This window comes from Macaca nemestrina, chromosome 7 (genome assembly GCF_043159975.1).
Source record: "Macaca nemestrina isolate mMacNem1 chromosome 7, mMacNem.hap1, whole genome shotgun sequence".
In the NCBI taxonomy this organism is placed as follows: Eukaryota; Metazoa; Chordata; class Mammalia; order Primates; family Cercopithecidae; genus Macaca; species Macaca nemestrina.
Window position 1 is genome coordinate 60,214,146 of NC_092131.1, and position 27,091 is coordinate 60,241,236.

At 35.3% G+C, this 27,091-nt stretch overlaps 1 long non-coding RNA gene across 1 annotated transcript; it reads left to right on the forward strand.

The window, feature by feature from the left end:
* The first annotated feature begins 1,954 nt into the window (after positions 1-1,954).
* On the forward strand, positions 1,955-26,668 carry LOC105481875 (uncharacterized). Its single transcript, XR_987234.2, has 2 exons — positions 1,955-1,992; positions 23,866-26,668. It is a non-coding gene; the product is annotated as an uncharacterized lncRNA (long non-coding RNA).
* The last annotated feature ends 423 nt before the right edge of the window (positions 26,669-27,091 follow it).

A 27,091-nucleotide genomic window follows, 5' to 3' on the forward strand; every position in this document is an offset into this window, starting at 1 on the left:
GTTGCAAGAATGAAAAGACAAGTCATAAACTGGGAGAAAACATTTGCAAATAATATATCTAATAAAGAACTTTTACTTAAAATACAAGGCAGAAGATCTAAATAGACTCTTCACCGACAATTCCCAAACCTGGCAAGGATTCAGAGCAGCAGGAACTCTCATTCATTGCTGGTGGGGACACAAAATGGCACTTTGCAAGGTAGTTTGTCAGTATCTTACTAAATATAACTTAGATTTAAATGTAGCAAGCCTATTCCTGAATATTTACACAATTGATTTGAAAATGTATGTCTGAAAAATACATGCAGAGGAATGTTTTTAGCAGTTTTATTCTTAATCACCAAAAATTTCAAGCAACATTGAAATAATATCCTTTAGTTAGATAAATGGATAAACAAACAATGGTATGTCCATATAATGGAATATTATTTAGTGATAAAAAGAAACAAGCTATTAACTCATGGAGCTACTTAGATGAACTTTAAGTGCATGTTGCTATGCATAAGAAGTCAGTCTGAAAGTCTACATGTTGAAGTCCATTCATATGACATTTTTGAGCAGGGAAAACTGTTGGATTGAAAGACAGATCAGGGTATTCAAATGATTGTGGAAGGGAGAGTGTTTGACTAGGAGAGGCACTACGATGTTTCAGTTCAGTGGAACTAATTGGTATTATAGTGTAGTGGTGGATATAAAACTCTATGCATTTATTGAAACCCATGAAGTGGTACCACAAAAGGGCCAGGCACAGTGGCTCACACCTGTAATCCCAGCACTTTGGGATGCTGAGGCAGGTGGATCATGAGGTCAGCAGTTCGAGACCAGCGTGGCCAACGTGGTGAAAGCCCATCTCTACTAAAAATACAAAAATTAGCCAGGCATGATGGCGGGTCCCTGTAATCCCAGCTAGTCTGAAGGCTGAGGCAGGAGAATCGCTTGAACTCGGGAGGTGGAGGTTGCAGTGAGCCAAGACTGTGTCATTGTACTCCAGCCTGGGTGACGAGAGAGACTCCATCTCAAAACAAAAAAAGATGTACAACAAAAAGAGTAAATCTTAATTTATGCAAATTAAAAGAATTAACCAGAATAATGTATTGTGTGCAATGAACATGGTGACAAAAAGATTCTAGTTGTATAACAAATTTATGGAAAATCCTCACTGAAAAGGGTGGGCAGAAAACTAGCTGACAAGTAACTTTGGAAAATGGTGCTTTGATTGGAAACTGTAAGACTAGAAACAAAAGGAACTGTACGTAAACACTGTACTCTAGTTGTTTTTCACAGTGGTCTGGGTTAACAATTCTGAAAAAACTGTATATATAGAGTAGGGTTGAACGAATACGTAAATACATGGTGGATGCTGTGAGGCAGGTTTATTCCTATTGGAAGAGCAGTTTCAGATAGGCAAGGACAGGGGAAACTAGAATGAACCACGTGGTAATGGATTAGAGTTAGAGACAGCTGTATGAACTTATGTTCAGCGTAATACAGATACAAATATGTAAGTATTGACATTGAATTTACCAATACCTTGAACGGAAGAGTTCCAAGACTCCAGAACTGTGAGGAATAAATTTCTGTTATTTTTAAGTCACTCAATTCATGATATTTTGTTATATTAGTCCAAATAGACTAAGACACTCTTGAGTGTGGGTTGTAGCAAATAGTGACTTGCTTTCAAAAACTACAGTATGGAAGACAGGAGAATGCCTTTACAGTTGAAAAAGCTGTTCAACACTACTTTGGTCAGGTAATCAAAGTTAATATCATCAACAATAAGTCATGCTGTTAGCATACATCCTTACTAAAAGGTGATGAAAAAGATACTTTACAATCTAAAGCTCTTTTTATGCAATTTGTTTTCCTCCTCTTTCTAGTTTTACCAGTATTAATACATTGGCAATAGGAAGGCTTTCCTGCTATTCCTGATGACCCTCGCGTTTGTTATTCACAGGTGTTACCATGAGAAAATATCTTGAACTTCTACTCTGTGTGAGTAAACTTTCTAGAAGAACCAAATGACATTTACTTTTAATGTAACAATTACTATGTTTGAGTTTAAGTCTACTACAATGGTATTTGTTTTTCATCTCTAGAGTGAACTGATATCTTAGTATTCCATTTTATCTCTTCTTTTCATTTTTAGTTATGTTTCTCTGTGTTATTTATTTTGTGGTTTCTCTTATGTATGTTTAATTTATAACAATCTAGCTTCTAAAATAATGTATGACTTTGTAAGCAATAAGAATATCACAAAAATATAATTTGAATTATTACCTTCCTGATTTTTGTACTCTCATCATATATTTAATTATACAAACGTTACAGGATATCACAGTTCTTTGTTACATTGCTTTAAACAGTCGATAGTATCTTAAAGATATTTAAAGAGATAGATATAAATATTGATATAAAGTCATGAACATAGATGTAGATATTTAGAAATTTTTGTAAATATGTTCTTTATAATTACTTACATATTTGCTCTAATTACTTACATATTTGCTCTTTCTGATGTTCTAGGTTTATGTGTATTAGATTTATAGATATTCACTTTTTATAGCCTGAAGAACTTATGTTAGTCTTTCTTGTAATGCATTGCTGCAGACAAATTCTTTGAGCTTTTGTTTACCTAAACATACCTTTATTTTTACAAGATTGCTGTCTTTGAATATAGAAATTTTTATGCATAATTTTTTTCCAACAGTATAAAGATTTCATTCTAACAGTTTTTGGCTTCAATGATTTCTGGTAAGAAATCAGCAACTCTCTTATATGTTATTCCACCTTAAAGAATATAATGTCTTTTTTTCTCCACCAGTTTTTACTATTTCCTCTTTTTCTTTGTTTTTCAGCAGTTTCACTATGATATGTCCATGTACAGTTTCAGCATACACATTGTGCTTAACCTGTGAATTGATGTAATACCAATTTTGAAAAAACATTTGCTATTCTATCTTCAAATCATTTTTTACATGCAATTTTACTTCAGCTTCTTGAGCTTCAAATACTATGTTTCATATTATGTTTTAGTTTTATATTCAATATTTATATTTTATAGTATCCCTCAAATCATGCAAGCTCCATTCTCTTTTATTTACTCTTTGATATGGTTTGGATTTGTGTCCCCACTCAAATCTCATGTAGAATTCTGATCCCCAGTGTTGGATGAGGAGCCTGGTGGGAGGTGATTGGATTATGGGGGTGGATTTCTCCCGTGCTGTTCTCATGATAGTGAGTGAGTTCTCATGAGATCTGGTTGTTTAAAAGTGTGTATCACCTCCCACTACTCACTCTTCCTTCTGCTCCATCCATGAAGGATGTGCCAGCTTCTCCTTTGCCTTCTGCAATGATTGTAAGTTTCCTGGGGCCTCCCCAGCCATGCTTCCTGTACAGTTTGTGGAACCTTAAGTCAATTAAACCTCTCTTCTTTATAAATTACCCAGTCTCAAGTAGTTCTTTATAGCAATGAGAGAATGGAATAATACACTCTTTTACTTTTGGTATTTCAATTTGAACAGTTTCTACTTACCTGCATGTTGGTCACTGATGCACTGATTCTTTCCTCTGCTCTGCACAGTCTTCCAATAAGCTAGCTGATCATAAGGATTATTCATTTCTGTTGCCATATTTTTAATTTCTAGCATTTTCCTTTGACCTTATTCTTTATCATATCTGTCTGTGCTGGCAGTTCCCATCTGTTCCCGCTCGTTGTCATCTGCTTTTTGCCCAAGGTCATTTAACGTATTTCACATAGTTACTTTAAAATAGCTGGCCTTTCCTTAAGACCATTCAACATTTTTATTACAGTTATTTTTAAGTCTTGTTTGATAATTCTCACATCTCTTGACTGCTTCTCTCCTGATAATGGGTCTCATTTTCTTTCCTCTTCATTTGTCTAATAAATTTTGCTTACAGTCTGGACAATTTGTGAGAAAAAAAAAGATGCTGAAGTAAATATTTGTGCCAATAAAAGGGCATGCTCCTTCTGAGTCAACCTAGTCTATAGTTGACCTAGGTCTAAACCCTGTTGCTGCTTCAGGTAGATTTAGTTCCCTACAGGTTTCAAATTATTTAAGGATAGTTTTAGAACCTTTCTTTTAATCAACTTGGGATCTGAGTGTCTGAACCATTTATTTTCCTGTCCTCACGTCTCATGCTCATGCACTTGGGATAGTTTTATCTCATCTTTCTTTCCCAACACCCAGTTACAAATGGCTTCTGCTGCATGCTTACTGTCAGTCCCAGAATGCATATAGGGATGCCCTCCTTTTTTTTTTTTTTTCTCTCCTGGTCCTCAGACCTCAGTAATCTCCGTACATTTGCACCTTTAGAGGTCATTCTCACCTGTTCCCTAGGCACAGAGAGGTGCTTTTCCCTATTAAGTATAAGGCACCGTGGCCTAAGGACTTTCTTGCAGTATTACTGCTCTGCCCTCACATTTCAGCAGGCTCATCACATTACCACTTGATGAGTACCTGAAGTGTCCAGAGGTTTCTCTCAGTCCTACTTCTTCTCCTCAGACTTCAGCAGCCCCCACACACCTGAACCTCCCATGGAATCTGTCTCAGCTTTCCTGTGCTGCCCACGATCTTTATCATGAGAGCTCAATAAGGCTTGTGGGAAAGAGTTGGCAGATAGTTGCAGATATTTTTCATCTGTGACTCCTAGGGATTCTGTCATACCAGTCTGTTATTAGGCTTTAACAACTCATTGAACGTATAACTGTTTTCTTCTTGGTCATAGCTTTGGTGGCTTCTTCATTATCCAGCTGTTTGGCCACAGATTAAAGCATTTGTGGATTACTTCTGTTCTAAGCAAATCACTGTGTGGGTTATAATTTAGTAGGTTTCTTTGCTTGCTGCCATGGTAATGAGCTTAAGAAACTATGACTTTAAGGTTCTCGTGGTTAGGACTGAAGAGACATCCTCTTGCAACTCTACATTCTAAGTGGAAAAAGAAAATATCATTCATTAGTTTTAATGGACTAATTCTCCCATTAGTATCTTTGTAAAATGATTAAGGAAAAAAGTTTTGAATTTTTTTTTAAAAATTGCAAATTTTTTTATTTCTAAAAGCTTATTTAGGAATAAAAGCTTTTATTTTTCCTAAAAATATTGAGATGCCCACCATATTGGAATCTCAGAAAAATAAACAGTTTCAGCCAGGCACAATGGCTCACACCTATAATCTCAGCACTTTGGGAGGCCAAAGCAGGTGGATCACCTGAGGTCAGGAGTTCAAGACCAGCATGGCCAACATGGTGAAACCCTGTCTCTAATAAAAATATAGAACATTAGCTGGGCATGGTGGTGGGCACCTATAATCTTGCTACTCGGGAGGCTGAGGCAGAAGAATCGCTTGAACCCAGTAGGCAGAGGTTGCAGTGAGCCAAGATCTCGCCATTGCACTCCATCCTGGGTGACAGAGCGACGAGACTCCGTCTCAAAAAATAAATAAATAAATAAATACACACACACACACACACACACACACACACACACACACAGTTTCTTTGTCCTGAGCTTACTAAATCCCAGGCATAAATCCAATTTACAGTAGCTAAAATAACAAACACACACAGTTAACTGCTAAGAAAATATCCTGGTTTTACACCACAAGTTAAAAGCAAAATTTTCCTGCATGTAAAACTAGAACAATATTGCTATGGAATTAAGAATCCTGAAGTGTAAGTACAAAATTCCAGGTGAGATTCAGATAGTTTTGGGAACATAAAAGTCATGTTGAATACAAAGATTGATCACTTATTGATCACTTAAAAAATTGATCATTTAGACCTTATGTAAATCAATGCTTAAAGCTTAAGAGAGGCAAAACAATATTTTTTACAAAACCTGAATATAAAATATTATTTGCAATTTAACATACAATCACCTTGAATATAAGTTTGAAAACTCCAGATTAATATATTCTAAAGTACTAATGAATGGTTTAACCATAAAAATTACTTTTATTCAATAAATTCAAACATGTGCATCCTCTTCCAAATGTAGTAACAGATTGGTATTGCTCTATTTCAAACATTTATTTCTGGTTTAAAAAATGCATAGTTGTCCAATTAATCAGAAAAGTTCTGAGTTACAAATTAGCAACCAGTTACCTCAAGAACAAAAAGAATAAAAACAAATTATTGATTAAATCTGAGTATACATATACAATAAATGTTGACTGAAGATTATATTTATTATTAAAAAGCCCATTAGTTCTTCAATACAAAAGGACAAATTAGAACTGCAATATGAGTAAATGGGAAAGAGAGAAACTGAAGCTTATTAAGCAATTACCATGTGACTGGCACTATTACATCACAACTTTATTTTCTACAATGTGCAGTTTATGGGACTTGTGGTTAAGAGGTCAGTTTTTAGCATTAGTTAGACACTAGTGGGGCTTAGTTTCAAAATCAGGTATGACTGCCTTTTAATTCCATCTCTAAGACAAAAAAAAAAAAAAACAACTGGAAGTGATAGGATTAGAAGGATAAGAAGATGAGGTCTAACTTCAAAGATAATACGTTTTCTGTAAAACCACAGACCGTAGAAAACAGAATGAGGAGGGCCATCAAACAATAAAATTCTTTCAGGGAACATTAAGTCAGTTCTTGGCCACAGAGAAAGGAATACAAATATTCTGGCAGCTCTACACACTGGTTATCTAATAGTGAAACAACTTAGGCAAGGATTTAAAGTATTACCAAATCACCGAGGGCTATGGCTGGAAGAATCAATCAAAGGAGGCATAAAAATGCCTCATAGTTGCACCTAGGGACTCTTTATAAGATAAAGTTTGGTTAAAACATAGCTAGAGATCAGCAAATAACTTGAATATCCTCCAGCAATGCTCAAGGCAATAGAAGAGTTGACTGTGTTCATATACACAACTCCAAGACATTCAAGTGGTAGAAAGACTGGTAATTTTAAAATATAAAATGACCCTGAAATATCAACCAGCTGGAAAAAGCAACAACTTTCTACTTTTCTGAACAATTGTCTTCTTCAAGTTACTTATTGTCCCCTGGACACTCTTTATGAAATTAACTTAGAATTAACTTTTTACATATTAATTTACTAAACTCAGTCCACTAGCCACGATCTTTATAATATGTAGTGTCTCCAAGAATGCTTTATATTTGGATGACAGCTTTTATTTAAGCCATTAAAATGTAGATGTTTGAATGACAAAAATTAAGAGCTTTTTATCTGGGCTTTATCATATCACAAAGGGCAGATTGTGTTTTTGGAAAAATTTTGAATATTAGAATTTAAACACATAGATAAATATAGATATACATATATTAAGTCAGGTATCAAATTAAATAGAAATTATGCTATCATACTAAAAAAACTATATTATAACATAGCTATGAAATATGGAAATGGAAATGCTATCTTATAAGGGAGATTATTTTCTTTAAAAGCTCTATGAAAATCAGCAACAGAGGTAAATAGGTTCATTTTCAAATATGATGCTTCAAAATGTACTCCAGAAGTATCAATTCTGTAGGTTATTGGCAGTTCCTTTTCTTCTCACGTAGAGAACTTAATATAACAAATAAGGATAGTTATCAAATCTATGACTATATCTGGGAAGTCTTTATTTTTTATAGTGAACACTTTTCCTACAAGCAATGAAAAACCAACCATGAGGTAAGAGAATATTTCACTTAACAAGAACCTAAAGTTAAGCAGTCACACTTTTCCTTACTCATCTCAAAAAAATCAGGATTCTGAGTCAACACCAGTGTTAGTTAAGATTAGTTTTAGATTTAAGGGACAGAAAATTCAAAATAAAAATTGGCTAAAAATATGGAAATTTAATTATTTACTGTGTAAAAGTTCAGATACATGAACCATGGCTGAAAAGATGCTCCACAGAATTGGAGATCTAACATCTTCTTATCTTGTTACATCATTTTTATTTGGAATTCCATTTTCAATTCACCTTAAGGTAAAAAAAAAAAAAAAAAAAAAAAAAAAAAAAAAAAAAAAAAATTGCTTTAGCTAGAGCTGTATGCAACAGGATAAACCAGAAAGAGGAAAAATATCAAAAGTTGCATATCTTTGGTCAGAACTTAAAGACCTGACAGCAACTAGCATCAAGAAAAGTTGGTACATATATAGACTTTAAACTGTTTCTATTATAATTTTCTTGTTTTTCCCTGGGATACCAAAGGATTGTCACAGCTTCAGCCACCGCAAAGTTAGATTTTATTCAAGGGCAGGAGGCAGAAGAAGCAGGAGCTATCTCCATCCGTTGTCCCCTTATTATCTAAGAGGATATTCTTTTTCCAGTTGCTTCCTCAGGATATCTCCAGTTACAACTCATTGGACAGAACTAGGTCACATGCTCAGCTTTAGCAGCAAGGACAGTCATGAAAGCAAGGATTTATCAAGGAGAATAAGATTGGCTTCAATGACCAAAACCAATGATAATGAATCCTCTTAGAGTGGGAACTTTGGAGTCAAAACAAAGAGTTTTGTTGGTATGCAAGACTGGAGAACACCTATTAGCTAAGCAAACCATACTGTTTGCCAGGATAACAATGTTTTGGATGCACTGTTAAAAATCCAACAACATAATAAAGCCAAACATAAAAATATTTAGCACAAATTGTTCAGTTTTGGAAAGTGGTATTGGAAAATTAAAAGGAAAAGAAAAAAAGAAAGGAGAGAAGGAAGAAATGGAATAAAGATCAAATGTTTTACATTTCCAAATATTTATTCAAATAAACAGGAAATCAAAGTATGTTATAAACTAGAATTGAACAAAACTGAGTATACAATGTATAAAAATACTACAAAATGCAGCTAAAATTTTTCCAAAAAAATTAAAACTCTGAAATGTTATGAGAAAGTAGGAAATAAAAATATATATTATTAGATTAAAAAGAAAACTCTTCAAAGATATTTTAAGATATGAAAAAATAATTTGAAATCAGTGTGTGTCTTTACTTTTTAAAAAACAATTATGTGACAAACTAAGAATAGGACACAAAATATTTACCCTATTGAAGAATATCATGAATCAATAGAAAACCCCTTATTAACAGAGAACAAAGAAACGATGCCCATTTGAACAACTATTATTTATATTATTATTTTAAGAAATATAGTAGAAAGTTGAAGAATTTAGTCATCTTAGTAATGGAATGTTAAAAAAAGATAGGTTTTATTATTAATAATAAATAGAAATATAGGCACATTGACTAACATGATATTCAAATTTATCAGAGAACACAGTAAGATTCAAGACAAGATATATCATACCTTATGCCATATCCCTGCTCTATACTATAGCTCTATAATATCAGAAATAACCAGATTTTTAAAAAATAATGTAAAAGTCTTGATACAGTTTGGTTGTGTCCCCACCCAAATCTCATCTTGAACTGTAACTCCCATAATTGTGGAAGGGACCCAGTGGGAGTTAATTGATTCATGGGGGCAGGTTTTTCCTGTGCTGTTCTCATGATAGTGAATAAGTCCCATGAGATGTGATGATTTTATAGAAGGGCAGCTTCCCTGCACACGTTCTCTTGCTTGCTACCATGTAAGATATATCTTGCTTCCCCTTTGCTTTCTGCCATGATTGTGAGGCTTCCTTAGCCACGTGGAACTGTAAGTCAATTAAACCTCTTTCCTTTATAAATTACCCAGTTTCAGGTTTGCCTTTATTAGCAGCATGAAAACAGACTAATACAAGTATCTTTCCCACAATACAAATAAAAGAAGGGTTAAACAACATTAATCTGCAAGACTGTTATGAAGAAAATAATAAATCTCTACTTAAAAATGTAAAACAAGACCTGAATAATTAGAAAGATACCACATTTCTTTTTAGAAAGAATGACTTACCACGGAAAACATTTTACTTATATTCAAATCCAAATAAAGACAATACAATTATGTTTCTGTAAACCAATAAAACCTGAGTCGATGGACTTCCCTAGAATATTATCTTTATAGGATTCTGAAACTCAAATCGGAGGTGCTAGAGAGACCTCCACTGATCTGAGAACCAACAAAAAATCTACTGGCCTGCTAAATTCAAAAGATATGCATTAAAATACAGTCATCAGTCAAATAATTCATGGTTTCTATCATCACCCTCACACACACAGAGCAATGGAAACCACAAGTTCCACTGATCCATACATATTACATGTAATAATTTGAAATCGTGCTCCTTTTCATGTGAATTATGATGACAGCTCTGGGTGACATATCCATAGACTAGAGGCCAGCCACGTGGGCAGTCAAACATGGAGTTCCAGTAAAATCTCTGGAAACTAAAGTCCTGAAGAGTTTCCTCAGTTGCCAATATTCTATGCATATTGTCACACATTGATGTCAGGAGGGTAATGCATCCTGAAAATAATAGAAGCCTCACATTTGAAACACCCACACCCCTACTCCATTGAACTCTGCCCTGTGCACCTCTTCCCTTGGCAGATTTTATTCTGCATTCTTTCTCTATAATAAACCAGAACCATGAATATATCACAGCTTTCAGTCAATTCTGTGGGTCTTTCTAGTGACTTGTTAAATCTGAGAGTGATCTTGGGAAACCCCAAACATATAATTAGTATTCAGAGTGAGGATGGTCTTGTGAACTGTGTCTTCCAACTTTACAGAAAATATCTCACATGTTTCCCCTTACAGATACTCGTTTAATGACACTGTACTACAGGACACTGAATGCTTGTAAAATCATGCCTAACATGAATTCTTAACATGGAGTCAAGAAAGTAATAATGAGTTGCCCAGCTACCAAGAGATCATAAGAGATAAACAGGTTTTCTCAGAGGTATTGTTCCCAGAAGTACCAGTTACTGAAGGAAAGAAGAAATTCTGGGTCATCTAGGAGACTAAAAGAAACTGCTGCCATCATCGGTGCTGCTGGTGTTTATTAACTGGGGTATCCACTGGGAGGATGTCAACGTGGAAACACACTGTGGGCTAGAGGAGCCTGGTGACCTCTACCATTCCAAGGTGTGAAACCATGAACATCCAGGGGAAAGGGGAAAGATGCTTAGTCTATGAAATATGGCATCACACAGGGAAACCTGACTCTCCAGTAAGCCTGATGAGCTCAGATGAATTGTAGACAACCATAGAGACTTGAGGTTGTAGACTGTCTCTTAGGTATCAAACAGAAGATGTGGTCTGCTAACAGAACACTGTAGTGCTATTTTCCAACTGAATTTTATATAAAATCAGAAATTCATTCATCCAGAAAATAATTTACTTCTAAGGTTTACAAATTATTTAACATCTTTTAATTAAACTAAAGTTTAAAATATATATACATATATACTACATAAATGTCAGAAAATAATTTTAATAAATTTGTAATAGTATTTATGATACACTGTGAACTGTACATTTGGCAGAGTTGCTTAAACATCTAGGTAAAACATAAGCTTAAATACAAAAGAACAAAACACTAAGTTTGTTTTAAATTACCTCATTTACATAACAGAGTGTGACCATGCAGCTCAGTCTTTGCTTGGTCATGTTTAACTGTTTCAAAAATGATTGGTTTTTAGTAAGAAGCAGCTTACCTTGAGCTTACAGGGGGAATCAGAATGTTATATTAACAGTAAAGAATAAGGTGCTAGTACTATAAAGGAGATTAAGGAAAAGTATGAGAAACACTTATTAAAAAACCTATGCATTGGCCAGGCGCATTGACTCACACCTATAATCCCAGCGCTTTGGGAGACGAAGGCAGGCAGATCACGAGGTCAAGAGATCGAGACCATTCTGGCCAACATGGTGAAACCCCGTCTGTACTGAAAGTACAAAAAAAAATTAGCCGGGCATGGTGACACACACCTGTAGTCCCAGCTACTCGGGAGGCTGAGGCAGGAGAATCGCTTGAACCTGGGAGGCAGAGGTTGCAGTGAGCCCTAGCCTGGCGACAGAGCCAGACTCCATTTCAAAAAAAAAAAAAAAAAGCGTTTTAAATATGTAAAATTAACCCAAGCAATGAGTATTTAATCAGTTCACTGCTTAAAAATCTTATGACAATGAATCCCTTATCATTGTTTCTATATAATAAAGAACACTTGTACCAGTGTTCGTGATAAATGTTTAAAGTGTGGAGACACTGTTGAAAGTCATATCAGCTTATTTTCAAAGAATCCCAGAGTATCTAGGCTGAGTGGGGGAAAACAGCCACTGAACTTGATGCTCAAGGGCATATCAGGAGGGAAAGGGCCGCAAATACATCGGTAATCAATTGATATCTGAAAATAGGCTAGGAGGCCCTGCACTAAGCGTATTCCACGTGCTGCTTCACAGGAAGCAAAAGCTGATGTCAATTATGATAACTGATCAAAATGGTAAATTATATGAAGCCCGATTTAGTAGCACAGTCTGAGTCTTTCTACCACTCTCCAGTGACAGGAAGAGGGTGTGGAGAGTTTGTATTTGCATATTTAGGAGTTGGAAGTAAAATGATCTTTGTCTTTTGATAAAATTAAGAACTGTATAGATTTCAGTGACACAAGGGATTACAGCTACCATACCCTGGCTGCTGAAATCTGGCTTATTTTAATTGTGAGATCATATCCAGACATAATGCATGTTCCTGAATGAGCGTAGCTGATTTTTGCAATGTTCTCATACCTAGAAATATAATGCTGTAAGTGACAGCAGAATGACAAGGTTGGCTAAAGAATAGCTCACCAAACACGCTCAAGGCAACTGGTGAAGAAATGTGACCCAATATTTTAACCAGGTTCTTAAATCATTGCCGTTTGGCAGTAGACCTGAGGGAGGGAGTGGGCCGGAAAAAGAAGTTTTTTTAATAAAAAGAGAAGACAAGAGACAACACAAAGACCTGCAATAATAAAGCTACAGGCATTTCAAGTGATTTAAACAACTCTCTTTCATCAAATTGCACCTGTGTATGCAAGGCAGTGTTGTTTAACATAACAGTAGAGAAGTAACTGGGAATTACTGATAGCTGTTCAGGCTCTTTCAGAGGAAGGCAGAGCTAAGCACTTCTCCAACCTGCAGCCTTATCTCTGTGAAGCAGCAGCCATGAGACCAGAGCTCACTCCATCTGTGTTATATTCTCTGATCTTAGCAGCTGAAGAACTGCAGGTGATAGACTCCTAACCTCTAGGGAGTTGGAGCAATTAAACAGCAAAGACATACTCGACACAAATAGCTCACTGCATCACCACTGTTTACCTATACAGAGCTCTTTGGAAATTATGTGTTATGAGTTTCAAATCATACACCTTAAGTTACCTGATGTTTGAAGATGCTGTAATATTTGGCTGGTAGCCTGAATTTTAGTGGGTTATGGATTCCAAGTGTTTTATGAATATTGTGCCTTTGACGCTTGTTTCATTTCATTATAATGGACAATGCTTGTTATTTAACATATTGCATTATGCACAGTTTGTCCTGTGTCGGTGACCCTGGTGTTTTGGTGAACATTTTTGTGAACAGTAGAAGGAAAAACTTTGAAAGAATTCTGTATTGCAATTTCATATTATTATTTGTTCCGTTGCTATTGTTGCTTCAACAAGCTTGGGTTTTTGTTTGTTTGTTGCCTATTGTTTGCTCTGCTTCATGGAAAACAGGAACAGGTAGTTTTACTTCACACCTAAGTAGCCTGATAAAGTTCTGATCTGCAACAGGGAAAGGATATTGAATCCCTTGGAATTGATGAGGCATCTATATAATTCTCTAAGGTACTCATTTTACTGAGGTTTACATGGCATGTAAAAATAGTCAATGTTTTTAAAGGGATACAGATTGCTATTATGTTACATAAAAGTTTTTCCTTCCAAGTAATGGAAAATTAATAAATTAAAAAATGAGAAAGGGAGAGGGAAAATAGTAGTGAACTATAAGTTGGTGAGTAAAGAATGTAGTAGCATATGTTAAGAATGTGGTATGGGCTGGGCACAGTAGCTCACACCTGAAATCTCAGAACTTTGGGAGGCCAAGGTGGGTGGATCCAATGGACTCAGTAGTTCGAGATCAGCCTAGGCAACAGCCTAGGCAACCCCGTCTCTACCAGAGATGAGATTGTGCCACCGCACTCCAATCTGGGTGACAGAGTGAGAGCCTGTCTCAAAAAAAAAAAAAAAAAAAAAAGTGATGTGCCAAGTGTTTTCTCCAGCTGAATATGTGTGTCTCACCAGCTTTTCTGCATGTGCTATCTGTGAAACCGCAGGGGAGAAAAAGCTCTTTCTTTTCCTTGCCCATCACTAGGTTCATGACTGTGACCTCTATAACAAAAGACAGATTACAAGAGAAAACCATACAAATGTATTTAATATACATTTTCTGTAATATGGAAACTTCAGAGGTGAAGAACTAAAGAAACAGGGAAAACTGTGTATATTTTGTGCTAAGCCTGATGAAGAAGTAGACAATGTGGAGGAACATGATTGGGAAAAAGGAAAATATGATTTAATAGCTATAAACTGGGGGAAAATTTAGCAAGACCTGTTTGTTCTGACAGAAACCAGAATATTTCACCACAAAATATACTTCTTTGGCATATTTCTATATGGCTATTCGGAAGGGTTGCAACCCACAGAAATACCTCTGAAAAAAACTGCCTTTTTGTAGGGAGATTTGCATTATAGAGAAAATCTGCATTAGTAAAAAAAATGCAGCAACACAGACAGACATTTTCTGAGGGTCCTCTTATCCGGATCTAGGAAAGATTAACTCACAGAAAAAGAGACTTAAAGTCTTATACCTTTAAAGAAGGTTTGACAGAAAAATGTTACGGCTGGACACCGTGTATTCTTTCTGAGAGTTGCTACCTGTGAGATTTCAACTGCAATAACAAGAATGCTTTTGCTCACCATACCTTTCCTCTTCTCTGCCTCCCATATCCTACCTTGCCCTTATTCCTTCTGTAACCTCAGGATGGTACAAAAACTTGAGCTATCTGGCACTTCCTTTGAGTCTCATACTCTGTGCATGACTCCTATATCTATATACACGTTAGTAAAATGTGTATACCTTTTTGTTCCTGTTCATTTGTCTTTTTTGTCTTTTTTTTTTTTACACAGGTATCCTAGCAAAGACCTTGTGAGGACTCAGAAAAAATATTATATTTTCTCCCCTTCAGATTTTTCTTGGTGTTCCTCTGTGACATTCCTTTCTTCTGAGTATGTTTCAAAAATCCCCTGAAATGAGAGTCTTCTGACCTATTTTCAGGGGAAGCTCAGCTGGATTTTATGGTCTGCTTCAGGAGACAAGGTCAAGGTGAATTCCTTCTATTAACTGTTTCTATATCCTGCTTCAGAGACAGCTTCCTGTGTCTGTGGTTTCATCAATTCCTTCAGCTTAAAATACTTATTGTGTCAAGGTGCTGTATTTTGGATAGCACGTCCTGAATTACATCCCTGTGTAAACTTGGGCAAGTTCCTTAATCTTAGAATATAACTTAGCTTTCTCCTATGAAAAATATGCAAAAGGAGATTAACTAGGACTCTTGTGAAAAGTAAACAAATAAACTATGTTAGCAGCCTATTATCATGCCTGGCACATGTTAACTGCTTAGAAAATACCAATTATTGTGACTACCTAAATAAGTCACCAAGTAAAAAACCAATATTATCTAAATTATAAATTTAGTCATTCAGTCATTCTAATTCTAATTCTTGGGATTCAGTCATGGAAACCGTCCATTTTGTTCACTAAAGATTATTTGTTGTGCTATTAATAAAGTTTGCACATAATACCTATCACTTTACGTGTCTTATATTTTTCAATGTTAGTCATTCAGGTTTCAGGGAATAGGACATGGCATTCACACGGGAAATAAAATCTGTACTCAAATTGGGCAACATTCGGCAGATGAAGAGACTTTTGATGTCTTTTGTAGTGTTGGCACACATTGCCTATTTTGGATTTAATTAAGACTTCAAAAATTTAATTTTCTTGGAAGTAGTCTTTTTAATGTCCACATCCAGAGACATTGTTTTGTAAATAAAACTTTTGACCTTTTCGAAAAAGTTGTTCTGTGTTTTTGTTGTGTTGTATATTAAAACTGGTTTTTATGCATAGTTTAAGAAGTAATTGTTAAAATTTTTAAAGGGCTATTGAAAGATTTCACTAGTTCACCCATGAGTTAATACTTGACATTTAGCAGCTAGTGTTTTATTTTAGCTAACGAAATTTTAATTTTGGTAAAACAGATGCTATTTCTGTGCAGTGTGTGGAGCCCACTCAGCTGATTTTAATTTTTTTTTTTAACCTCAGAATGAGTTAATTTATTCCACAAATTTCTCAAATGTTTTGAGATGATAAAAAGGTAAAATACTATGAATGTTGATGAGTGAAAATGGGGGCATACTTTGAAAGTAAAATGATGTAAAGTTGGAAATTGAAGTACAACAGAAACACCTTTGCCTACCTCAGAATTCCCTAGGATCTTCTTTCTTTACTCAGAAGGCCTTTAATAGTCAGATTAGGGGAAAAAGACCCATGAGATTATTGTGCAGAGACAGTGCTAGGGAAGTTCAGTTCATTTAGGCCATTATCATGGAGATAGAAAGGACTAGGAAACCCCAGAGTCAGGAAGAATAAATCTCTTCCTCAGTGCCATGAAAAGTCATGTCTGAGCCTGATGCAAAAGAAGAAATGGGCTCCGCGATATACATTTATGTAAAATATCAGTAAATTTCATTTGTTGAACCAAATGGAAAAAGGTAATAAAAGGTGATAAAAATCAAAAACCATGAGTATACTTAAAGGCCTGCATTGCCTCATTTGTTTCAACACTATCATCAACCCTTATTGGAGGATGTGACAGTTTTGTGGCCCTGACTAGAACCTAGGGCTCATTGGGAACAACTTTTTCTCTTGCACAAAACACAGGGTTATAAAACAAACAAGCAACAATAGCCTGTCTTTATTTATAAATTTCTTCACCATGGATTTTTTTTACAGCATTTTTTTAGAACAGTTTTATATTCACAGCAAAAGTGACAGGAAGGGTCACAGCACCAATGTACCTCCTGTCTCCACACACGCATAGCATTTCTCATTATCAACATCCCCCACCAGAGTGGTACATTTCTTATGATTGATGAACCTTCACAGACACATTATCATCACCCAGAGTCCAAAATTTACATTATTGTTCACTGTTAGTGTTGTACATTCCATAGGTTTGTACCAATTTATAATGACGTGTATCCATCTTTATAATATCAGATAGATGATTTTTCATTGTCCTGAATTTGCTCTGTATTTCACCTATTTGTCCATCCCTCCCCTCACCCCCTAGAAAGCACTGTACTGTTTGACTGTCTCAATACTTTTGCCATTTCCAGAGTGTCATATAGTTGAAATGATACAGTATGTACCCTTTTCAAACTGGCTTTTTATTGAGTAGTATGCATTAACTTTTCTTCCATGTCTTTTTGTGGATTGATAGCTTATTTCTTTTTAGCAATAAATAACATTATATTGTCTGGATATACAACAGTTTACTTACTCATCGAACTACTGAAACACAACTTGGTTGCTTCCGTGTTTTGGCAATTATAAATGAAGCTGCTTTAAACATCCATATGCAGAATGTTGCTTGGACATGTTTATAGCTCCTTTGGGTAAATACTAAGGAGCATAACTGCTGAATTGTAGGATAAGAGAATGTTTAGTTTTGTAAGAAACAGCTAAACTGTCATTCAAAGTGGCTATACCATTTTGCATTCCCCCTAAAATGAATGAAGGTACCTGTTGCTCCACATCTTCATCAGCATTTGGTGTTGTCAATGGTCTGGATTTTGATTACTGTAATAGGTGTTTAGTGGAATTTCTTTATTTTAATTTGCATTTCCCTCATGATATAGGATGTGGGGCATATTTTTACATGGTTATTGCTATTTGTGTATCATATTTGCTAAGGTGTCAGGTCTTTTGCCCATTTTTAAAATTGTTTTCTTATCATTATATTTTAAGAGTTCTTTGTATATATTGAATAACAGTCCTTCATGAGATACGTCTTTTGCGAATATTTTCAGTCTGTGATTTGTCGTTTCATTCTTTTAACGATATCTTTTACAGAGTACACATTTTTAATTTTCATTAAGTTCAGCTTGCCAATTCTTTCTTTCATGAATTGTGCCCTTGCTATCATATATAAAAAGTTATCGGCGAATCCAGGGTCATCTACAATGTCTCCTATGTTTCCTTTTAGTTTTATAGATTTGCATTTACACTTAGGTTTTTCCACCTTTTTGAATCAATTCTTTGATGAGTGTAAGACTAGCATCTAGATTTAACATTTTGCATGTACATATCCAGTTATTCTAGCACCATTTGTTGAAAGGACTATCTTCTCCACAGTATGATTTTGATCCTTTGTTTAAGATTAGTCGAGTACATTCATGTAGCTTTATTTCTGGGTACTCTCTTCTGTTCCACTGATCTGTTTATCTATTCTTTTGCAAATATTAGGCTACCTCGATTACTGTAGATTTACAGTGTCTTGATGTCAATATTACCAATCCTCCAATTTTGTTCTAGTCTTTAATATTGTCTTGGCTATTCTGGTTCTTTTTCTTTTTCACATAAATTTTAGAATCAGTTTGTCAATATCTACAAAATGACTAGTGAGATTTTGATGAGGATTGCATTGAATGTACAGATCAAGTTTGGAAGAACTGACATCTTGGCAATATTGAGTTTTCCTGTCCATGGATGTGGATTATCACTCTATTTCTTGGATTCCTTTCATCATAGTTTTGTAGTATTGCTTGTACAAGTCTTGTACATATTTTGTTGGATTTACACCTAAGTTTTTGTTTTTGTAGGTTCTAATATAAATGACATTGTGTTTTTAATTTCAAATTCAAATTTTATTGCTAGTATATAGGAAAGTGATTGACTTTCGCATATTAACCTTTTGTCCCTCAACCTTGCTATAATTGCTTCTTAGCTCTAGGAGGGTTTTTGGGTAAATTCTTTAGGCTTTTCTACATAAATGATTATGTCATATGTGAACAAAGTTTTATTTTTTTCCCTTCCAATCAGTACACCTTTTATTTCCTTTTCTGTTTTATGTCATTAACTAGGACTTTCAGGACAATGGTGAAAAGCAGTAGTGACATGAAATATTCTTGCCTTCTTTCTATTTTAGTGGGACAGCTTCCAGGTCCTCATCATTAAAGATGATGTTAAACTGTGGGCTTTTCTTTTTTTTTTTTTTTTAATTTATTTATTATTATTATACTTTAAGTTGTAGGGTATATGTGCATAACGTGCAGGTTTGTTACATATGTAGTATACTTGTGCCATGTTGGTGTGCTGCACCCATCAACTCATCATTTACATCAGGTATAACTCCCAATGCAATCCCTCCCCCCTCCCCCCTCCCCATGATAGGCCAAACTGTGGGCTTTTCATAGCTATTCTGTTTCAATTTGAGGAAGATTTCTTCTATTCACAGTTTACTGAGAGTTTTTGTCATATGTCACTGTTGGATTTTGTCAAATACCTTTTCTGTATCTATTGATACAATTTCATGACTTTTTTAGCCTCTTGATGCAATGGATTGCATTAATTGATTTTTGATGTTGAACTAGCATTGCATATCTGGGATAAATTCCACTTGGTTCTGATGTATAAATCTTTTTATATATTGTTGGATTAAATTTGCAAATACTTTGCTGAAGTTTATTTTTGCATCTATACTCATAAGAGATATTGGTCTGCAGTTTTCTTTTCTTATAAAGTCTGTCTGGTTTTGATATCAGGATGATGTTGACCTCCTATAGAATGAGTTGAGAAGTACTCCTTCTAATTCTATTTTCTGAAACAAATGGTAGAGAATTGGTATAATTTCTTCCTTCAATCTTTGTTAGAATTCACCAGTGAACTTCTTTGGGCCTGATGTTACCTGTTGTGGAAGGTTGTTAATTATTGACTCCATTTCTTTCATAGATGTAGGGCTCTTTGGATTTTGTATTCCTTTTTGTGTGAGTTTTGGCCGATTTTATTACTCAAGAAATTGATGCATTTAATCTAGGTTGTCAAATTTATGGGCATGCAGTTGTTCATAGTATGCCTTTACTATCTTTTTGTTGTCAATGGAGTTGTAGTGATATTCCCTCTTCCATCTCTGATATGAAAAATTTGTGTCCTTTGTCCTTTTCTTTTAGTTGACCTGGTAGAGGTTTATCTATTTTATTTACCTTGCAAAAATCAGCTTCTGGTTACATTGATTTTATTTATTGATATCTTACTTTCAAATTCATTGATTTTTGCTTTAGTTTTCATTATTTCTTTTCTTCTGCTTATTTTGAATTAAATCCTATCTTCTTTTACTAATTTCCAATGGTAGAAGCTTAAATTATTGATTTTAGATTCTTCTTCTTCTTCTTCTTCTTCTTCTTCTTCTTCTTCTTCTTCTTCTTCTTCTTCTTCTTCTTCTTCTTTTTTTTTTTTTATGGAGTCTTGCTCTGTCACCCAGGCTGGAGTGCAGTGGCGTGATCTCAACTCACTGCAATCTCTGCCTCCTGGGTTCAAGCGATTCTACTGCCTCAGCCTCCTGGGTAGCTGGGATTATAGGCACATGCCACCACGCCCAGCTAGTTTTTGTATTTTTAGTCGAGGCAAGGTTTTACCATATTGGCCAGGCTGGTCTGGAACTCCTGACCTCAAGAGATCCGCACGCCTTGGCCTCCCAAAGTGCTGGCATTACATGTGTGAGCCACTGCACTTTTCTAAAATATGTATTCAATGCTATAAATTCTAGGAACTAATTTTACTATATCCCACAAATGTTACAGTGTTTTCTCTCATGTATTCCCATTTTTTTAATTTTTTTAATTTATATGTTATTTTGAAATGTGTTATTTTGAGATTTTTCCAGTTATCTTTCTGTTATTGGTTTCTAGTTTAATTACATTGTGGCTTGAGAGCAGACAATGCATCATTCTTTTTTAAAATTTTTGTTAAGGTGTGTTTTATGGCCCAGCATGTGTTCTATCTTAGTTAAGGTACTATGTGAGCTTGAGAAGAAATATATTCTGCTGTTGTTGGATAAAGTAGGTCTATAGATGTCAATTATATCCAGTTGATTGATGATGCTATTGAGTTCAACTATGGCCTTAAATTTATTTTCTGCTTGTTGGATGTGTCCATTTATGATTGAAGGATGAAATCTTTAACTAAAACAGTGGATTCATCAATTGCACCTAGCAGTTTCATCAGTTTTTGCCTTCCATACTTTGATACTTTGTTTTTAGGCACATATACATTACAGGTTGTTATGACTTCTGGAAGAATGAACCCCTTTACCATTATGCAATGCTCCACCTTTTAAGTTAATATTATTTTTAACTGACAAATTATAATTGTACATTTATAGGGTGCAGTGTGATATTTTGATATGTGTGTACAATGTGAAATAATTAAATCAAGCTAATTAATATATGCATCACCTACTTTATCCATCATTTTTATGGTGAGACATTTGAAATGTACTCTCTTAGTTATTTTGAAATATAAAATACATTATTGACCGTAGTCACACTGCCATGCAATAAATATCAACACTTACTCTTCCTATCTGAAACATTGTACCTTTTGCCTACAAACTTCCCATTTTCTCTATCCCCCTCCCTCAACCTCTGGTATCTATCATTTTCATCTCTACTTCCATGATTTCAGCTATTTTAGATTCCAAGTATAAGTGAGATCATGCCATATTTGTCTTCCTGTGTCTGGCTTTTTTCATTTAGCATAACTTCCTTCAGTCTCATCTATGTTGTTTCATATATTTTTTCTTTTTATAAGACAGAATAGTATTCCATTGTGTATAGGTACCAGGCTTTCTTTATCCATTCATCCATTGGTGGACATTTAGGTTGAATCTATGTCTTAGCAAATAATGTTGCAATAAACATGAAAGTGCAGATAACCCTTTGACATACTGACTTCATTTCTTTTGGATATATATTCATAAGTGGGATTGCTGAATCATATGCTAGTTACATTTTTAGGTTCTTTTTTTTTAAACAAAGTAGTCATACTGTTTTCCATAATGACTGTACTAATTTACCTCTGATACCTCTATTTGCTCTGAAGTCTGCTCTGTCTAAAATTAATATAGCTATTCTTGCTTTTTTATTAGTGAGATCATGGCATGTCTTTTTCTTTCCCTTTATTTTTAGTCTGATGTCTTCCACTTTTTTACTGACTTCTGTGGTTTTAACTGAACATTTTATATAATTCCATTTCTCTCCTTTCTTAGCATTAGTTATACTTCTTTTATTAGTGCTTTTTGGAGGTTGTCCTAGAATTTGAAATATATATTAAACAAGTCCACTTTGAAATAACACTATACCACTTTATGGTTAGTGCAAGTACCTTATAGTAATAATTTTTAAATATCCCAATTCCTCTCTCTCATCTCCTTTATCATCACTGTCATTCATTTCACTTATATATATATGTGCACATACATACATATACACATACATAATAAAGTATGTTATTGTTATTAATATTTTGAACTAATCACTATTTCTTAGCTCACTTAAGAATAAGAAAAATAAGTCTTTATTTTAGCCTTCACTTTTTAAAAATGCTTTTCCTTTCTGTATGTAGATCTGAGTTTCTGACCTATATTTATTTTTCATCCTCTGAAGTTGTCTATAGAATTAAAATTTTTTTTTCAATTTTAGCAGACTTCACCATAAAAGCATCAAGCCTGGTGTTTTCTTTAAATTCTTTTATGATTACGTAAAGCCATTCTTTATAAATTTTGGTAAGTTATATTTATCTATGTATTTGTAATTATTTTTCTCTTTTCAAATTTTTTAGCAAAGTTCTTCATGATTATTTATTCTAATGTCTGTTTTGGTAAATTTGGTAAATTTCTTCAAGAAATATGTTCTTATAAGTTGCAAATTTTATTGGGATAATATTGTTTATAATATCCTCTTATTATATTTTAACATCTTTACAGTCTATAGTGATATCCTCTTTTATTCTGCATATTTTAAATGTGTGCTTTCTGTGTTTATTGATTAGTCTTCCTAGGAGTTTATTACTTTGATTCATCATTTCAAAGAATTTGTTGCTTTGTTGATTTTTCACTTTTATATGTTTGTTCTCAAGTTTTTAATGTTGCAAGTTATGCTCCCTGGGAAGCAGACTTTAGGTAAAACATAGCACAGTAGGTTGATTGGGTAGTGTTCTTAGAATTAACACCAGGAAGGAAAGGAAAGGAAGCAGAATTTAAAGACAAAGAAGTTGGACTTTGATCAAGACCACCCTCGCCAACATTGCGAAACCCTGTTTCTACTAAAAATACAAAAATTAGCTGGGCGTGGTGGCACACATCTGTAGTCCCAACTACTCAGGAGGCTCAGGCCCGAGAATCACTTGAACACGGGAGGCGAAGGTTACAGTGAGCTGAGATCTTGCCACTGCACTCCAGCCTGGGCTACGAGATGAGACTCCACCTCAAAAAAAAAAAAAAAAAAAAAAGTTGGATTTTGATTCATTCACAACAATAGCTTATTTTAGAGTTCTGGAACTGGGATAACTTTTAGCATTTCTCTGATTTATTGCAACCGGACCAGAACTTTTTACTCATGCATCCACCAGTATTGGATGTGAGATGCTTCAGGAAAAGATAAAAAGATGAAGGACTTCCAGGAAGGCAGTTCTATTAGGCAGCAGCACTCTTAACAGTTTATATAATAAGCAGCTTAGGAAATGGGTAGTGAAGCACAGTGTCCACTTCAGTGAATCCATGCTGCTCAAATCCATGTGTACACATACGTTGGGAGCAGCTTCTCCATGATTCCGGTATGTGTGTATTTTTTTGTTTCTCTAGTGGAGACTTTTTAAATGAAGAAACCACACAGCTTCCAACTCTGCAGTAGATCTTGGAGCTGTAACTGAGATACAACATTACCATCCTTGTTGTAAACTGAATGTTGTATCCCTCAAAATTCATATGTTGAACCCCTAACTTCCCATGTGATGGCATTGAGAGGAAGAGCCTTTGGGGCATAGCTAAGTTTAGGTAAGATCATAGAGGTGGGGGGCCCCATGGTGGAATTCCTGTCCTTATAAGAAGTGAAAGACCAAAGCTCTCACTCTCTCCCCACTATGGGAGGACACGGCAAGAAGTCAGCTATCTGATAACCAGGAAGAGGGCCCTCGCCAGGAACTAACTGCCAGCACCTCCACCTTGATCTTTCCATCCTCCAGAACTGCGAGAAATAAATTTATGTTTCTAAGCCACCCACTGTATTGTTTACAGAGGCCTGAGCTAAGATACTTCTTAGTTATGCATTTTCACCCTCTTTACCCTTAAATAGCACCTCTGCTGGTCAGGTGGCCTAACTTCAGAAGACTCAGACCTTCATCTGTGACAGTCCTATAGTCACAGTCGCTGTGCCTTCTCGGATCCTGGCTGCTGTGTTATTACATTGATTCTCAAAGTTGTACAAGACAATATCAAAAGACACCAAAGTGGATTAGGATTAGTTACTGTTAAAAATATTCCTCCTGCTTTACATTCTGTCTACCTTTCTCTGAAGTTCAGATCAATCATCCTATCAGGATAGTGACTTCTCTTCAAGTCATTTGGGAAAAGTCCCCTGAAGTACACTGGAAGAAGGTATAACTTAAGTTCATTGAAATTTTTGCAGTGTCCCAGAGTCAATGTATTCTACCTTTGTCAACCAGAACTTCTGCATCATGCAGTCCAAACTTGCGGGTCTGGAAAGCTCAAACTCTGTAAATGAGAAATGGGGTGGTGTTAAGTAAGTTATTTATATTTTAAGCCCCTGATTTTAGACTCATGTATTTTATCTACTGGGAAAAAAAAATCATATTATGGTTGTTGACTTAGAATACACACCCTAAAAAATGATAGCCCATCTTTGTATGGTCTCATGTCTGAGCTAGGCATCCCATTGAAATCTTTAACTTAACATGCCATTGTTCCACTACGCGCCACCCAGCAGCTAATTGGTCTCCATGCAGAATGGTGCTATTAGGGGGATTCAGTGATTGTCTTGTATGTATGGACATCATGCAATAACAGTAGATAAATTTATTTTGGAGATAGGGAACCCATTCTACTGAATTTATGCATACTCTTCCTTACATCACCTCGGTTATCATGTCTACATGCCCCTCGTACTCACACTTGGGTTGTGTGATGGTTAATATTGAATGTCAACTTGATTGGATTGAAGGATGCAAAGCATCGTTCCTCAGTGTGTCTGTGAGGGTATTGCCAAAGGAGATTAACATTTCAGTCAGTGGACTGAGAAAGCCAGATCCACCCTCAATCCGGGTGGGCACAATCTCATCAGCTGCCAGCATGGCCAGAATAAAAACAGACAGAAAAAAGTGGAAAGTGCAGACTGGCTAAGTCTTCTGGCCTCCATCTTTCTTCCATGCTGGATGCTTCCTGCCCTTGAGCATCAGACTGCAAGTTCTTCAGCATTTGGACCCTTGGACTCACACCAGTGATTTGCCAGGGGCTCTTGGACCTTCTGCCACAGACTGAAGGCTGCACTATCAGCTTCCCTACTTTTGAGGTTTTGAGACTCAGACTGGCTTCCTGACTCCTCAGCTTGAAGACAACCAATGGTGGGACTTCACCTTGTGATCCTGTGAGTCAATTCTCCTAATAAATTCCCCTTCACCTAGACGTTTATCCTATTAGTTCTGTCCCTCTAGAGAACCCTGACAAACATGGGTTGCTATCAACTGGACAAATCATTCTGTCAACTAAGATTTTTAGTGCTTCAGCACTTCTACCACAGTTAGTGTACACTAATGAATGCAAACATTTGTATTACCTAATACATGGTCTGGTACAGCATCCTCAGATGTGAGCTATGCTGCCTCCTCTATCCAAAAAGGACTACCTAACGTTGTGCTTCCATCTTACTGCAGTGCAGTAAGAAATAGTTGTCCTTTATTTTGTAGATGTCCCATCATGCCCTCAACCACCAAAAGCCTGACTTTTACTGTTAGAATCGCTGTCAGTGATTGTACATTGATATTCTGTTGTTCCAGCACCATTCTTTTCCCATTAAATTACATTGGCAAATCTGATTTAAAAAAAAATCAACTGACTATATATACTTGTAAACATATCCAAATTATGTTATTCTTTTAATCTAAATATGTGTCCTTATGCCAATACCCCACTCCATCTATTATTGCAGTGTATGCTAAGTCTTGAAATCTAGTAGTGTAAGTTCTTCAACATTGCTCTTAATTTTTAAAATCACTGTTGCTATTTAAAATTGTTTGTATTACATGGAAATTCTACAATCAGTTTGCCAAATTCTACAAAAGTCCTGCTGAGATTTTAATTGGGATTTTGCTTATTCCGCAGCTCAATGAAAGAAAATTATCTTAATAATACTGAATTTTTCGATCTATTAACATGTTGTATATTAGTGTTTACTTAGGATTTTTTCACTTTTCCTGCCTTGTTTTGAATTGATATTGTAGTTTTAAGTATTTTTTTTTTATTTCTAATATTGGCTTAGTAACTATACCCCACTTTTTGATTTTGTAGCACAGTTGACCGTTGTAACAACACAAGTTTGAATTGTGCATGTCCAATTGTCGGTGGATAATTTTCAATAAAAGTTACACCGAGTACATCAGCCTCTCTCCAGCTTCTCCTTCTACCTCCTCCAACTGTTCCACCTCTGCCACCCCAAAACAGCAAGAACAACCCCTCCCTTCCTCCTCCTCCTCCTCAGCCTACTCAAGGTGAAGCTCATAAAGATGAAGGTTTTTATGATGAACCACTTCTGCTTAATAAATTGTAAACGTATTTGCTCTTCCTTAGGATTTTCCTAATATTTTCTTTTCTTTAGCTTAATTTATGTTAATAATGCAGAACATAATACATGTAACATACAAAACATGTGTCAATTGTTTATGTTTTTGATAAGACTTCTAAAGAAGCTAATAGCAGTTAAGTTTCTTGGGAGTCAAAAGTTATACAAGGATTTTCGACTACATGGGGGTCGAGTTGTTCAAGGGTGAATTGTAGTTCTTCTCATGTTTACAAACTT